At 34.9% G+C, this 12,270-nt stretch overlaps 1 protein-coding gene and 1 long non-coding RNA gene across 3 annotated transcripts in view; both read left to right on the top strand.

Moving 5' to 3' along the window:
- LOC127880156 (OTU domain-containing protein 4-like) overlaps positions 1 to 12,270 on the top strand; it is a 183,025-nt gene that overhangs the window by 100,023 nt on the left and 70,732 nt on the right. The window lies entirely within an intron of this gene.
- On the top strand, positions 4,610 to 6,180 carry LOC127880160 (uncharacterized). Its single transcript, XR_008049443.1, has 2 exons — positions 4,610 to 5,185; positions 6,054 to 6,180. It is a non-coding gene; the product is annotated as an uncharacterized LOC127880160 (long non-coding RNA).

The following is a 12,270-nucleotide window of genomic DNA, read 5'->3' on the forward strand; positions in this document are numbered from 1 at the left end:
TGAGGGACTTCAGTCAAACATACAACTTGTATTCTCAATATTGAAATGACCACTGTGCATAGGCCGAGTTTGTAACTCTAGTTACTTTGTAATTTGTAAAATGTATGCTGTATTTTTTTACACATTTTCTCCTGATAATATTTCTGCAACTTCTTCGTTTGTTATAATTTAATAATTTTTATGCCCCTGGATTGAAAGCTCAGGGGTATATTGTTTTTGGCCTGTCTGTCATTGTATTTGTGTGTCCCAAACCTTAACCAAAACTTTAACCTTGGTTATAACTTTTGCAATATTCAAGATAGCAACTTGATATTTGGCATGCATGTGTATCTCATGGAGCTGCACATTTTGAGTGTTGAAAGGTCATCCTTCAAGGTCAAAGGTAAAAAAAACAAAATCAAAAATGTTAACCAAAACTTCAACCTTCTTCATAACTTTTGCAATATTGAAGATAGCAACTTGATATTTGGCATGCATGTGTATGTCATGGAGTCGCAAATTTGGAGTGGTGAAAGGTCAAGGTCATCCTTCAAGGTCAAAGGTAAAATTTATGGCTTCAAAGCGGCTCAATAGGGGGCATTGTGTTTCTGACAAACACATCTCTTGTTTTACACATTTTCTCCTGATAATATTTCTGCAATTTAATCGTTTGTTATCCCCACGCTTTTTGAAAAAAAGGTGGGGATATTGTGGTGATCTCCGCCGTCCGTCCGTCTGTCCGTCCGTCTGTCCGTCTGTCCGTCCGTCCTGGCCACTATCTCCTCCTACACTAAAAGCACTAGAACCTTGAAATTTACACACATGGTAGCTATGAGCATATGTGCGACGGTGCACTATTTGGAATTTTGATCTGACCCCTGGGTCAAAAGTTATAGGGGTTGGGGTGGGGCCGCGTCAGAAATTATCACTCATTTTTTTAGGTTATTTTACATTAACTTCTTTATTTCTACACCGATTCACTTCAAATTGATACTGGACCTCACCTATGACAATACGGTCAATCTCAACCATGCATGGCCCCATTCCCAACCCTGGGGCGCCCCGCCCACATAGGCCACACCCACCAAAAATTTCCATTTACTATAATTTTTTCATTTCTACACGGATTCACTTCAAATTGATACTGAACTTTTGTTATGACATTAGGGTCAATCTCAACTATGCATGGCCCCAATCCCAACCCTGGGGCGCCCGCCCACATAGGCCACACCCACCAAAAAAAATCCATTTACTATAAAAAAAATTTAGGTTATTTTACATTAACTTCTTCATTTCTACACTGATTCACTTCAAATTGATACTGAACCTCTCTTATGACAAAACGGTCAAACTCAACTATGCATGGCCCCGTTGCCAACCCTGGGGCGCCACGCCCACATAGACCACACCCGCCCAAAATTGCCTTTTACTATAATTTCTTCATTAATACACTGATTCACTTCAAATTGATACTGAACCTCTCTTATGACAATACGGTCAATCTCAACTATGCATGGCCCCATTACCAACCCTGGGGCACCCCGCCCACATAGGCCACACCCTCCCAAAATTGCCTTTTACTATAACTTCTTTATTTTTACACCCATTCACTTCTAATTGATACTGAACTTCTCTTATGACAATACAGTCAATCTCAACTATGCATGGCCCCATGATCAACCCTGGGGCGCCCTTGGGTCAAACATGCGGCGTGGGGATACGCGTCGGCCTCTGCCGCGCCATTTCTAGTTATAATTAAATACTATAACAGTTTGAATTTTGCTGTGTGAACGCAGAAGAAGTTTGAGAGAAATTTTTACCCCGCAGTGGTGTCTATTTTTACAAATAGTGGACAAGGATTTCTTATCTGATATATTTTTGGCGTTGTCCATCCATCTTTCCGTCCGTCTGTCCGTCTTGGAAGTGCTTTGGCGGATTTCATTGAAAACTGGTATGGGTATATATATGGATAAGAGAATGATGCACGCCAAATGGCATTGTACACCATCTGTTAATCACGGAGCTATTGCCCTTTGTATCTTGAAAAATGCTTTTTTTGTGTGTCTTGAGCCATTTCTTGGAAGTGCTTTGGCGGATTTCATTGAAACTTGGTATGGGTATGTTTATCAATAAGAGGATGATGCACGCCAAATGGCATTGTACACCATCTGTTAATAACGGAGTTATGGCCCTTTGTATCTTGAAAAAATGCTTTTTTAGTGTCAAATATAACACTTTTGTGTCCAGAAGCATATTGGCGGGGGATATGAATTCAGTGAATTTGCTTGTTTTTTGTAGTTTCATTGTATGCCAAGTTTGGTAAATCTTGTTGGAAATGTTTCATAATAATTGGCCTTTTAGGGTAGATATCTTATACTAAACCAACCTCCCCCTCTTTGGGATTGGGGATTGAGTGATTAAGGTAAAGGTATCTGTAACAAAAAGTTTAAACATGGATTCTGCTTAGTCATTTGAAGACAAATCAAGCTTTTAGTATCAAGATTACATCCATAAATGGCTTATACCAATTTCTAGCATGTGATTACATACTGGTTGTGTGGGTTTAATGTCGAGATCACCGATTGTAGATATTGAAAAATTGTTTGTAATAAATCATTTGTAAATGACACATTGAAAAAGTTTTATGAAACTTTATACACAGTGTAATCGAGGTAAAGATCATTGTTACTATAGAGAAAATGATTTGGCCTTAAGCTCTGTATGCCTATATACGCTGTACGACATTTTCTTGTTTGTTTGCATGTAAGGCCCATAAGGTCATAGTCCAAGGTCAAGATCAGTCAGTAAACAGTGAGTAATGAAAAATACAACATTAAATGTGTCTCATAGGACAATTTGACAAGAACAGGAAAACATATGCACAATACTCTTCCTACAGCAGTACATGTTGAACATGTGTCATGCATAACTCAAAAAGCATGCTGCTACCGGCAACTGTCTTTAATATTCATATTTTAAAGATATTTTTAATATTTTTGCAACATACATTTTCACCAATAGGTTTTGTTGCCTTTTTCAGTCCCAAGTTTTTTCCAAAGGTCTAGAAAAGTAGTAAAATACCTAGTTATCCACATAAACAAAGAGATATGCATAGGAAAACAATAATTAGGTGTTATAGCTTTCTCAAAATGTCACGGATGTTCATTTTGTATTAAACGCTGCACGCCATCTTAGTGTCATTGGTTGAGGTCTCATTGAAGCATAAGAAAAACTGCTAAATAATGATAACATGTTATATAATTGTATATATTAATGCAAAATAAGATCTCTCAGGACACCACTTTTTTGACTTGCATTGCAAGAGATGAAATTTTAAATATTTTTATATTTTATCATCTGCTGTCAGTGAGTTTAGTAAATGTGATGAAAAAACATCTGGTTCTAATCAAACCGTATATGGAAATGAAATGATATGCAGCATTGATCCTTCCTTTGGGACAGCTGTTGCCTGCTGGTGATATTAAAGGGTTCTTTTGTAGATCCAGTGGTGATTTGTTTGCCTCTTATCTGTAGGTATTGTATTGGGATGGTAGTGTGCAGGACATAGATGTTGTGTGTCTCTAATCCGTGTCTGGTATGTTCACATTAATTTTTTGCTTGTAATTGTTTCATTGTGATAAATTGTGCATTGTTGATCATCACACTTTTAACATAAAATAATGCCTTTCTTTCAATATAAAATTATGCCACTCTTTCAATATGAAATAATGACATTCTTTCAATATAAAATATAGACACTCTTTCTATATAAAATATAGACACTCTTTCAATATATAATTTGAATGAATTTAAAATGTGTTCACAGGGCATACCATTTATTTTTGCTGTAGAGATTGAATAAACATTAACAATAATAAAGAAAAAACTCTTAGTGATATGATGCATGGAACTAACGTGTGGTTTAACAAATCATGAAGAATTCTTTATGGGGATAATATAGCAATCATAATACAACAGTTGTCTTTTCAACATGATTTCACATATATTGCATATTGAATGCAAACTCTATTTGGCTTATTTATAGTAATCGTTTGAGCTAAGTGGACTTAATTTTGTGTAGTTTCTGCATAGTTAACCATGCAATAAAAATGTTATAATGTCTGTTGTTTCAGATTTATTTATTTAAGTTTTAAATGTAAATAATGTCTTTGATCATTTCTATATGACACTAAAACATTATTTTTTGTATAATTAACAAATGCAATAAAACTTTGATGTAAAACTGGGCACCAAAATAGTTTTTTATGAAAAAAAATCCTTATAAAATATTAGAGAATATTTTAAAAATCCCTTTTGTTGTTTTCAAATAGGTTTCTGCAATATATTGATCTTTTAATTAAGTTTTCCATATTAATATCTGATAAGGGAATATTAGTGTTTAAAAAGTTAATAATAAATATTCTCTATAAATGGTGCAAACCAAAAGGTACATTCAAGAATTTTCCAATGTATTCCTTATAGCAATTTAGAGTTTGTTTTTAGAAAGTTTGTATCAAATTTATTTTATTAGCCGGATTTTTTTCGAAAAAATCTCGGCTTATAGATTGATGTTGTCGGGCGGGCGGGCGGGCGGGTGGGCGGGTGGGCGGGGTGGCGGCATGCTCGAAAATGTTAAAGTTCTTATTTCATGGTATAACTTTGGTATGCTTGGACCTAGAGTCTTCAAACTTGACATGAAGGTTGGCCAGGATTAACAGATGACCACTGGTCATTTCAAGGTCATTCATTTGAAGGTCAAGGTCACTGTGACCTTCAATATAAAAAATGTTAAAGTTCTTATAACTTTGGTATGCTTGGACCTAGACTCTTGAAACTTGACATGAAGGTTGGCCATAACTAGTTAGTAACCACTGGTCATTTCAAGGTCATTCATTTGAAGGTCAAGGTCACTGTGACCTTGAATGTAAAAATGTTAAAGTTCTTATTTCATGGTATAACTTTGGTATGCTTGGACCTAGAGTCTTCAAACTTGACATGAAGGTTGGCCAGGATTAACAGATGACCACTGGTCATTTCAAGGTCATTCATTTGAAGGTGAAGGTCACTGTGACCTTCAATATAAAAATGTTAAAGTTGTTATAACTTTGGTATGCTTGGACCTAGAGTCTTGAAACTTGACATGAAGGTTGGCCAGAACTAGTAAGTAACCACTGGACATTTCAAGGTCATTCATTTGAAGGTCAAGGTCACTGTGACCTTGAATGTAAAAATGTTAAAGTTGTTATAACTTTGGTATGCTTGGACCTAGAGTCTTGAAACTTGACATGAAGGTTGGCCAGAACTAGTAAGTAACCACTGGACATTTCAAGGTCATTCATTTGAAGGTCAAGGTCACTGTGACCTTGAATGTAAAAATGTTAAAGTTCTTATTTCATGTTATAACTTTGGTATGCTTGTACCTAGAGTCTTCAAACTTGAAATAAAGATTGGCCAGTACTAGAAGATGACCACTGGTCATTTCAATGTCATTCATTTAAAGGTCAAGGTCACTGTGACCTTAAATGTTAAAATGTTAAAATTGTTATAACTTTGGTATGCTTGGACATAGTCTTCAAACTTGACATGAAGGTTTGCAAGCACACTTAGATGACCACTGGTCATTTCAAGGTCATTCATTCTAAGGTCAAGGTCACTGTGACCTTGAATGTAAAAATGTTAAAGTTCTTATAACTTTGGTAGGTAAAAATGTTAAAGTTCTTATTCCATGTTATAACTTTGGTATGCTTGTACCTAAGAGTCTTCAAACTTGACATAAAGGTTGGCCAGTACTAGAAGATCACCACTGCTCATTTCAATGTCATTCATTTGAAGGTCAAGGTCACTGTGACCTTCAATGTTAAAATGTTAAAATTGTTATAACTTTGGTATGCTTGGACCTAGAATCTCAAACTTGACGTAAAGGTTTGCAAGCACACTTAGATGACCACTGGTCATTTCAAGGTCATTCATTTCAATGTCATTCATTTGAAGGTCAAGGTCACTGTGAACTTAAATGTTAAAATGTTAAAATTGTTGTTTGGAGTGATCATAAGGCTGTCTGGATTTCTGTGTAGGTATGTGAAAGCAAAACAATAAATAGTATTATTTCATCTAAGTTTATTTTCTTACATTTGATAATGAAATTGATGGAAACTTCAAACAATATCTTACTAATTTGCTAATAAAAAAATTGAGATCAAACTTTCCTAATTGTCAATTCAAGTTCATATTTGTGACCTTAAATGTTATTGTTGTTCATGTATATGCATGCATTCAAAACATAACACAAGGTTTGCTCATGCCTTGAAAAGTACTTACATTTCATTTTGACCTTTGAACAATATTTCAGTAATTTAAGTATTGCATTGACAAAAACACGAAAGGTACTTTCCTGTCATTTAAATCAAAAATCCGGCTTCAATGCGGTCATCTCCGACCGCGGAACTCTTGTTTAAATTAAGGTAATGGTTAGCCTCACAATTTTCGGCACTATTTCACATGTTGGCCAGTTTGAAGTAATGATGAGGCTACATACAATTAAGCTCCATCTGCATTACATTTTAATTTTTTTTTCATTGGAAATAATTAATTAGTTCACCAATATAGTTATAAAGTGGGTTCTATATGATTGTAACTAACTGTTAATAATATGTAAAAACAAGAGTGCCATACTGGCACAAGATATGCCTGTTTTAAGGCTTTGGACAACTTGATAACTTTACCATGATCCATATTTTAACTTGACCTACATATCATCTAGACACCACTTCTGACCAAAGTTGGTGAAGATTTTATGAAAACTACTTCAATTAGAGAGCGGACATCATGCTTAATGCTTGAAATGCACTAAGTGACCTCGTGACCTAGTTTTTAACCTGGCATGACCCATATTTGAACTTGACCTACATGTAGATATTGTCTAGACACAACTTCTGACCAAATTTGGTGAAGATCGGATGAAAACTACTTCAATTAGAGAGCAGACACCATGCTTTATGCTTGAAATGGTTTAAGTGACCCTGTGACCTAGTTTTTGACCCGGCATGACCCATATTCGAGCTTGACCTAAATATTGTCTAGATACAACTTCTGACCAAGTATGGTGAAGATCGGATAAAAACTATTTGAATTAGAGAGCGGAAACTGCTGTGGGCGCCGCCCGCCGCAAAGGTGAAACTATAATATGTCCCGTTTTTTTTAAAACGGGCGTATAAAAAACAACTGTTAAAATGATAGAAATAAAAATTACCAAACATTATTAGTGTCTGTAAACCGTATATGGGAACCCATTAAGTATTTAACCCTTTACCACTTTGATATGTATTTTCAAGCATTTGTAGTTGCTTAGAAAGTTATATTTAATTCAAGACCTTTCTTACTAGATTCAAGTCTTAAGGCTTTATCTCCAAACCTCAGGTGCTGATGTCAGCAGCAAACAGCATAAAACCTGAACAGACTGCGAGTTACTCCCAGGCTGTTATGGTTCTATGCTGTTTGCACATAGCTATTTCCACTTTGGCTCTGAGTGGGAAAGGGGTAACTGGTCATTCTCAGGCATAAGAAAGACAATCAACTGATTATACACTGTAACTCCAATATAATGCGGATGACGGGGTCCAAGCCATGCAACAGCGTTATAAACGGATCCGCTTTTAACAGTTTTGAGCTCATTTATTGCAGGGGGCTATAAAAACAGGTATAGTATAGCCTATAATATAGGTCCTGTGTATTGCCATGCTGTGTTGTCATCCGCAAATACATGCATATAAACCGAATCGTGTCGATAACAATATACATACCGCTTTTCGAATGTGCACATTTATCTGATAATCCAATCAAGTTACAATATCACTTTAAAAAATTGATGAACATTTATGACGATAAATATGTTTTTGAATTTCACAAACACAACCATATGCATACGCCATTTTCAGAAGTGTAAAGAGAACAGTGCATCATGGGGCAGAGCTTTCATTGGATGAGCGAATTTAAATTTAGATTGAATGCAATACGATACATGTACAAAGAAATTTTTTATTGCGTCATACACAGTCATGCAAAAAACGTGCATTCCGGGGACTTTCTGTTACCGGGAACAAAAATGAAAGTGAATCTCTGTTAACAATTACACTGCGTTAGCATGTATTTAAATCGTCTGGATTATTTAATTAATTTCTTGTACACGAACTGAAAGATTAAATGACTAAATACTAGAATGATAATGAAATGACAGAAAAACTTGTTTTATTATGTGCACAGTATATTTCATAGCCGCTCCTTTAATATAGTCAGACTGCAATCATATCCCTGTAAGAATTTTCTTATCATTTGGAATAACTTTAATTTTATAATTATCCCGCTTGCACTTATCTTATTGAAATTAGCGCACCGAACCGCTCTGATAGGGAATACATGTAATAAACACTGCATGACAAGCGAGTTTTTCACACCTTTATTGACATTACACAACAGATTTACACCAATTAGCTGTTGGTGTTGTTTAACACTTGTCGAAGTGATTAAAAGCGGTTCAACGGACGGTTGAATAAAGCAATCAAGATGTGATTGACGCCATCTTTGAATTGTCTGAAAATACATGAAGTTGCATAATATGGATTTGAATCAGAAATGGAAGGTTGGAGAAAAAACGGGATCCAAGACCCACCCGCGTTATATTGGATTCAGCGTTATAACAGAAAGCATTATATTGGAGTTACAGTGTACTGCACTTTGAGAACATTATTTGTGTTAATCATCTACCAAAGCCTTTTACTGAAAGACACTGTAAATTTTGGCTACTATATTCATGATATATTATGATTTTTTTTATAAAATAATTATATTAAAAATTAACCAACAATCTTAAAAAATTTGATAAATGGATACAAACATACTATTATTTTTAATTATTCACAGAAAGGCTTATTGTCCCATACCGGTGATACCGGTGGGGACTTATGGTTTGCGCTCTGTGTGTCAGTCTGTCTGTCAGTCTGTCACACTTTTCTGGATCCTGCGATAACTTAAAAAGTTCTTCATATTTTTTCATGAAACTTGAAACGTGGACAGATGGCAATATGGAGATTATGCACGTCGATTCATTTTGTTCCTACATCAAAAATTGTGGTTGCTATGGCAACTAATGTAAAATAAAATAATCTGACAATGGTGGAGTTTCACCAGTAGGGGACAATATTGCTTGGCAATCTCTTGTTTTATATGCTATTTGCTTTTGTTATTGTTAATTTGTTAAAATTGAAGCAGAGACGTCCACAAATAAACACATTTTGCACAGCCAAATTTAACATTTATTTTACTGTGCCTGTGTAACTTCTTTGAAACAACTTATTTATACTTTCTATTGGTGCAGTTGTTATTGCATAAATATTTACGAAAATATATTAATGAAATTAACATTGTTGGATATATTTTGCTGTGACAATAATATGCAGACCTAGATTATTCTTGCATTTGTGGCAAGGAATTGGGGTGAAGATCGGTTTTCCTTTAAATATAAAAAGGTTATTGCCCATTATCGCATTAGTTTGTAGGGATACAGATTCCAATTAAATTATATGGGAATGTATTTTCCTTACAGTCTCTTAGCTTGGGATTGCTTTTGAAGTGAGTCTGGTCAAGATCACTGTCCCTTAAATACACTACTCAACATTTGCTAAGCTTCACTTTTTATGCCCCCTGATCGATAGATCGGGGGTATATTGTTTTTGTCCTGTCTGTCTGTCATTCTGTCCAAAACTTTAACCTTTGTTAAAGTTTGATAACTTTTTGGGGAGCATCCATCAGTTTTACTGATATCCTTGTTGATTTTATTTTTATGTATTGATTTATCGTTGATGCATGAAGCTGGCTGAATCTAGCTAGGGGTGAACTTCAGATTATACATGCAATAAAAAGTGATCCTTAGCAAATTTTGAGTAGTATATATAAACTGCTCCTTCTCAATAACCAGTCAATATTGATATATTTTACTGTATTTTGTGTTAAGGCAGACAACAAAAGAGCTAAACATCTTCCAACAAACTTTCAGGGCCCTCACACTACTTTGGGGCAAGGGGTCCGCAGTCCTAAGGAGGGGAAATTTTTCGCGGCGTTTCCCTTTTTGGGGGATTTTTTTTACTTACTCTCTCATTATTTCATTTGTACATGTTTGCACTATATTCATTGCATTTTTCATAATGTAGTATGTTTGAAAAGATTAAATTGAAATAGAATTGAGATATAATTATCATGAGACCCATCTTTCTATTAAAAAAAAAAAAAAAAAAAAAATTTTTTTTTTTTTTTTAGGGGGAATTTTTCCCCCCAAAAGGGGAAAAAAGCATACTTTTCAGGTGGGGGACTTCTGTCGAAATTCGGCAGCAGATTTGATTGATTGAGGGCCCTGACTTTAAATGATGCAAATTGAATTATACAATTTTTAAACTTCAGACAAGTATAAAGCACTGCAACAAATATAAATGCAAACATAATTGGTTCTGCCATGTCAACATGTATAGCAACGGATGTAACATATAACTGTAACATAATCGGTGGAAGGACGAAGCATACACAAGTTCATAATGAAGTGTCCTTTGAGACTTTATTCTGTTATTAAAAAAGTACACAAAGTATTCTTATTAATAAGATAGATTCAGTAACTTAAAAAAAAATAGAGTTTGCAAAATATTCAAGTCCAAAAATAGGGCAGGTTGCCTGACCCTTATGGGTCTGTCCCACGATTCACAACTAAAATGAATCTATGTATATCCTAGTTGTACCCGAGCTGGACTGTAATACATAAAACATTGCTCTCTTTTATATTAAAAACCTCAAACTTACATTGCTACTAAATTTAAACTTAGTGATCCAAAACAGATGTATCCTGTTAAAAGTATTATTATATTATCACATAAAAACTGTCATCTTAGTGTTTGAAGTCAAAACCTATTATAGGGAACTGTGTAATATTTCATAAATTATTATCTAAACTATTCATTTATAAATGTAAGAACCCATAACTTCAATGGTTATAGCCACCATGAAGGCTCATTTTTGACACTTGATCAGTTTTGTGCAGTTAACTCTTATATTGTTACATTTTCCATTGATAGCGTTCTGCTGACTTTAGCATATGTTTACTTTTGTTATTCCATAACATCTTCCTTATTTAAATTCTATAGATTTTGACCCGTTCATTGTCACATAACGAATAGCTGAGACATAACATTTCCTCTAGAATTAAAGTTTTTTATCCTGAACCCTTGCAGATATTGACCTGATTTTTTGGTATGTGAGTCTACAGGCATTTAAGTTATAGATCAAGTTTGAATTTTGTTCCAGTTGATTGCTTTCATGCGAAGTTACGGGCCTTGTACTTAGAAATTTTCTCTAGAATAACAGCTTTCTGGACTTTTCTTGTTAATGCTTGCAGATACTAACCTGATTAATTGGTATGCAAGTCAACCTGCATGACTTAGATATAAAGTCTAAACTTTGTTCTGGTTTATTGATTTTTGCCAAAGTCAGGGTACTTAGACTTAGAAAGTTTGTTTAAAATAACAGTTTTCCTGACCTTTTTTATACCATTCGTAAAAGGGGGGGTATATTGTTTTGCTGGATGTCGGTTGGTCAATCAGTTGGTTTGTCGGTAGACCAGTTTGTTTCCGATCAATAACTAGTCAGTCAATCGACAGATTTGCTTGATACTTCCCATGCACATTTGCCTTGGACAGTAGATGACCCCTATTGAAATTGGGGTCAATAGGTCAAATGTCAAGGTCACTGTCACAATAGGTGTGAAAATCGTTTCTGATCTTACTCATCAATGAATCGACCGATTGGCTTGATACTGCACATGTGCATTGGCCTTGTACAGTAGATGACCCCTATTGAAATTGGGGTCACTACAGTAGATGACCCCTCCAGTATGAAAAATCCTGGCGTAAATCAGCTGGTTTTGAGACGTAAATATAATTACGTGTCTTTTACGCCCGTAAAGCTGGCGGACACGTTAAACATTTGCAAATCCTGGCGTAAAATTGTGCAGACTGAAGAAAAAACCAGGCGGATTTTTTAAAACCAGGCGTAAAATTGAACTTGGGAAATTTGGATATCAAGAGAAGGCCTAAAATTGGACTTAGTCTGATTTTAGTTCTGAAATCAAGGAAAACAAGGCCTAAATTGTAATTAGACAATTTTTGGATTAACTCTTTGAAACATTCTAAAGTGGAAAGTTCATATTTCTTAATAATTGGGCAAACAACATAAATAATACTCGTTTTTGTCGATTCT

The sequence above is a fragment of the Dreissena polymorpha genome, chromosome 4 (genome assembly GCF_020536995.1).
Source record: "Dreissena polymorpha isolate Duluth1 chromosome 4, UMN_Dpol_1.0, whole genome shotgun sequence".
NCBI lineage: Eukaryota > Metazoa > Mollusca > Bivalvia > Myida > Dreissenidae > Dreissena > Dreissena polymorpha.